The sequence below is a fragment of the Tasmannia lanceolata genome, unplaced genomic scaffold, assembly GCF_043159265.1.
Source record: "Tasmannia lanceolata isolate RefF3 unplaced genomic scaffold, GAP_Taslan_0.1 ptg000013l, whole genome shotgun sequence".
In the NCBI taxonomy this organism is placed as follows: Eukaryota; Viridiplantae; Streptophyta; class Magnoliopsida; order Canellales; family Winteraceae; genus Tasmannia; species Tasmannia lanceolata.
Genome location: NW_027518690.1, coordinates 41953407 through 41958414, shown reverse-complemented (window position 1 = coordinate 41958414; position 5008 = coordinate 41953407). Strand labels below are relative to the sequence as shown.

At 39.0% G+C, this 5008-nt stretch overlaps 1 protein-coding gene across 2 annotated transcripts in view; it reads left to right on the top strand.

Annotated features, from left to right (window-relative positions):
• Positions 1-4067: 4067 nt before the first annotated feature.
• The window catches only part of LOC143890152 (uncharacterized), a 34589-nt gene continuing 33648 nt past the window's right edge, over positions 4068-5008 (top strand). For both annotated transcript variants that reach the window (XR_013255131.1, XM_077394727.1), the window contains exon 1: positions 4068-4354. The gene's annotated coding sequence lies outside the window, so the exon portion shown is untranslated. The remainder of the gene's footprint in view (positions 4355-5008) is intronic.

Genomic DNA, 5008 nt, shown 5'->3' with positions numbered 1-5008 from the left:
GGTTGTTGGTGGTGTTTGAGTTTTTTCGGTCATGTTGGATGTAGATTTATAGTGAAAAAGTCGTCTGTCCTTCTATGCCGTGTAAGAACCGTAGTCTTTTCTAAGCGTGTAAGAACCATTTTTTTAATCAATGACAAAAATCACATATCAGTCTTCTTTGTGGCCAACTTCCAACCTTATTGGCAAGTAGCCTGTTGGATATTGACCCTACATGACCGTACAAGAATGGCGGCAATTGAAAATTCATGACATGGGCTTCATAGTGATTGGGCCAATGTACATAGAAATTATTGGCGTCCGGTGGGAGGAGATAAGAAGAGATGACTTATGTGGGAGCGGGTCCTAATATATTAAGTTGTGTTGTGTTTTTCCTTGTCTTCGTGTTGTTGTTGTTGATGTGTTTTTCTTCCCTCTATCCCTGCTTTGTTTCCACAGAGATCAAGGGTATTGACAAAATATGAGAAGATTTCTAGTAATCTTACTTAATTATAATTAATCCAAGACGACTTATGTGGGAGCGGGTCTTCATAGTGATTGGGCCAATGTACATAGAAATGATTGGCTTTGGCGTGTCCGGTGGGAGGAGATAAGAAGAGACGACTTATGTGGGAGCGGGTCCTAATATATTAAGTTGTGGTGTGTTTTTCCTTGTCTTCGTGTTGTTGTTGATGTGTTTTTCTTCCCTCTATCCCTGCTTTGTTTCCACAGAGATCAAGGGTATTGACAAAATATGAGAAGATTTCTAGTAATCTTACTTAATTATAATCAATCCCAAATTGTGCTTATATAGAGCACTCAAAGGATAATCATAGAATGAAATCCTTGACAATTATGAAAGGAAACAATTTTAATCAAATATACTTTCCTAATCTCTCTAGAGTTACCTTTTTTTCTCTACGGTACCTCTTCTAATATGCTTGCCTAATCTAACACAACAATGATCCGACGGTGAGATCTAAATCTAATCCAACGGTGAGATTTCACATGTTCTAACAGGTTTGGCCTAAAAGTTGCCGACTTGAATGATCATAGACAGGAGTAGGACCCACTTAGATGATAATTTCTCATCAGTCCAATGCAACTAAAATGACTATTTCTGATTGGTGTTGATTAGCTGGTCTAAATTAAGTGAATGGTATGTGTGAGTTAGCGTGTGATGTGTGTTGAATGTGCAGGCACATACAATTTGAAAAGAAGCTATTTTATTAGTTTTAGTTAATTGAAGTTGAGGGTGCTATTTATAATACCCATTCACATCCGAGAGTATTTTAATCCATTACCTATAAATTCGCACTTCAGAATCAGTATTTGAACATGATAGAGCAAATGTAAAGTAACTAGCTGTTAGACCCTAAAACCAATGGCATAGGCATTGGCTTGTAGTGGCACCTTGCACCCTTGCCAATAGCCAAGATGGGCCTAGGGAGTTAGGCCAATAGGAAACAAAGTGGGAAGAAGGCCATGAGACCGAGGCTTTGGCATGGGATAGAGCATAGGCATGGGCTATTCATAGCTTGCACGGGCAAGGATTGGTGGGCACTGGATCCGTGGGCACTGACTGGGTAGGTGGCTGGTGGGCAATGGATTGGCGGGCAATGATAAGTCAAGAAGCATGTGGCAAGTGGCCAGCACCTAGGAAATGGGTTTTTGTGTGTATTGTGAGAGAAAAGCTTCCTTGTAATGGCTTTGGCCAAGAGTAAGAGTTTGAGAAAGATGATGGCAAAGGAGTTGCTCGTGGAGTAGGCATTGATTGGCCGAAACACATTAAAAATTGGTGTCCCTTGTGTATGCTTTTCTATGCATTTTGTGTGCTGATTTTTCCTTTGTGTGTGCTGTCCCATTTCTTGAGAGAGCCTCATTGTGTACTAGAGGGAGGGTTTGGCAGACTAAGTTGTGAAGACTTAGTGCCATCACGCGGGTTGCTTTGTGGAGGAGCAATTTGACCCCGTGACACTAGCCTGGGTGAGAGAGAAAGGGACGCTCAAATAACAAAGCATGTAAATGGATGAATATGACCTCAAAATGTAAGTGGCATATATAAAGTATTTACCATCTAGACATAGGGATTTAATAGGCAACTTAACAGAAAGCCATTTTGCGACTCAATTTTGCATGAGAGAACATCACACTCACACAGGCTCACTTTTTAGCAGGTTTTGTCTTATTAATTTAATTCATCTGAGGTGGCTTTTCTTTCCTGCAAAAGTGAGCCGTGGAATGGCTTTCAGTGAAATTGCCTATCAAATTCCTCTATACCTACTATGAATTTTAAGACTTTGTGAGTCTTGGGTAAGGGATAATTGGTTGAAGTGATTGGCTTTTGCACTTAAGAACTGCCACACATGTTGACTTTTTGGCAGATTTTGTCTTATTTATTTAATTCATCTCAAGTGGCTGTTCTATCATGCAAAAGCCAGCAACGAAATAGCTTTCCATGAAATTGCTCAATAAATCCCAAATTTCTATGTTAAACAATTCTCTTAATTGTTTAAAAACTTAGGGCCACTTTGAATACTTCCAAACAATATATATGCATCTACAATAAAAACCATTTAAGGGGTGTGAATAGTGACTCTTTACATCGGAAAAAAAGACTTCCCTGGTCTAGCAAGAATGATTTTTTCCAAGAAAATGTAGAAATTTTGTTTTTAGGGAAAATTTATCAGCACCACTGTATTTTGATGATTGCACTCCTCACTTTATCAAAAGTATGGTATGGCCCTCACCATAGGATGATCCAAACCGTTCTTTAGATTTAGTACCAAAATCAGAGACATGAGCCTCAAATTCTGAATCCAATAAAATATTTTTGCTAGAGATATCTCGATGAAGTATGGGCTGGACGCAATCATGGTGCATGTATGATAAAGAATGGGCCACAACTTTAATAATATTCACCCTCTTAACCCAATGCAACTCCATTGCCCCTTCCTCGCTGCTTAGGATATTAGCCAAATTTCCTCTTTCCATATTCTCATAAACAAGAAACATACATCGAGGATGAGAACAAAACCCGTAAAGCTTGACAATGTTACGGTGATGGATTTCTGTTAATGTCCTTACCTCATTTATGAAACTTCTCTGGTCAAAATGCTCTCTATCTTCTAATTTGTGAGGTTTCTTTACAGCCACTACTTGCCCTGTTGGCAAAGCTGCTTTGTAAACTCCCCCATATCCTCCCCCCCCCCCCCCCCCCAATGCAGTGTTTTTCATCAAAGTCCTCTATTGCATCGATGATATCTTCATATGAAATACACCAATCTCTTCATTTCATTTCTCTCTTCCTCTGCATTTCTCGTTCCGTGGCAAAAATTTAATGAAATTCCAAAAACTAGAAGTAGAAGAAATAGTGTGCTCAAAAGAGAAAGAACAATCAATATTTAGTGACAGGACTTGCACGGTTCCAAACCCTGCGCATTGCTGCATAAACCTTTGTTGCCAACAAAAGTCTCTTCTTGGAAGGCTTTGCCGTTAGGAAGTCACCCACCAAATTATTGTATGATAAATTAACAAATGTGAAGATGCTCATATCTTCTAGAGAAGATGGAATTGAGCCTGTAAGCTTATTGTGGGAAACATTTAAGATTTCCAGCATGTGTAATTTTCCTAGTTGGGCAATAGATTTGTTCTTTTTTTTTTCCCCACATGAAAATCATTCTTAAGTATGTGCATGACCTATGAAATTTAGGCGACACTCCACATGTGTTAGATAATTAATTCAAGGTAATACCAACCCCTTTCTGGAATTTATTATATACCTTCTTGGGTTTGGGCACTTAAAAAGTCCTTTTTGGAATGTATTATAATATACATTGCTGGGCACTTGAAATGAGCAATTTCCTAGCTAGCTGGGCACTTGGTTTGTTTTTTGGCATTACTGATGCGCTTTGGAAATGTCAACAAAATGGTAAAATACTTAGCAATCAATTTCCATGGTTTAACATGATTGGAGTAGCACTAGTTTTTCTAACATGGTTTGTTTTTATTCCTCTGGCCTCTGTGAAGTTACTAAAACTGCTCTTTATTTTTCACAAATGTACTATTTGAGATACATTGCCCTTCTCTGATTCCATAAATCTACCGCACTCAAAATGTTTGGACAGGAGGAAGGGGCCGAGGGTTATCATATAGAGGCTCCTAGGGGCCGCTTTGGTGCCCGAACTTTTGGGCGGGGAAGCAGACAAGACGGCATCGACAGGGACTATAGTAACAAGCCAAGGGGAAGTGGTTTCCACCAGCGGGGTCTTCGGCAAGAGAGGGGTATCTTGGGGAACCAATTTGCAAGGAATGGTCTGAACCCATCCGAAGCCTCAGATTCTTTGTTGATATCTTGAGGGAGAGCTCCAGTTTTGAGGTGCAGTACTTTCTCATTTAGTACATTTTTATTGTTTTCAGGAAATATTTGTTCATAATTTTGCGGAGTCTCATATGATTGGTTTGCTGGTTTAGACAGGTAGCACCCCTGTTTTTTGGGGTGTGAATCCTTGTTTTTGGTTTTTTATATTAGGGTTCTTGCATATAGTCTTGGTGCCAAGGAAGTTTTTGACTTGGTTCTTGGTAATGAACAAAAGTATATCACCATAAGAGTGCTTTTGGTCCTTAAATTTTCTGTTCTTGTATGGAATAAAAAATGTGAGGTTTGTCTCAGAAACAAAATGGATATTAACAAAAAAAAAAAAAAAACTGAACTATGCTACCTGGTTGATCAGTTTGCTAAGACCCGGTTCAGGTTCGCAGTTCACAAGTCACATTCTAATTACTACTAGTAGATTATTGATTAGTATGTATGTGGAGCAATTATTTATTGGTCATTATGCACTTTATGTGGAGCCAATAGTAGCACTCGACTTGTTACTATAGATGGGGTCAATTTGTTTTTGGTTATTGGACCATTCATCTTATCCCAACTATTAGATTAGAGATTAGTATATCATGACGCCCAAAATCTGACTGCACGAACTAACTTCGCAAAACTTATAATCATGCGATCACAGAAAAAGCGTCAGCG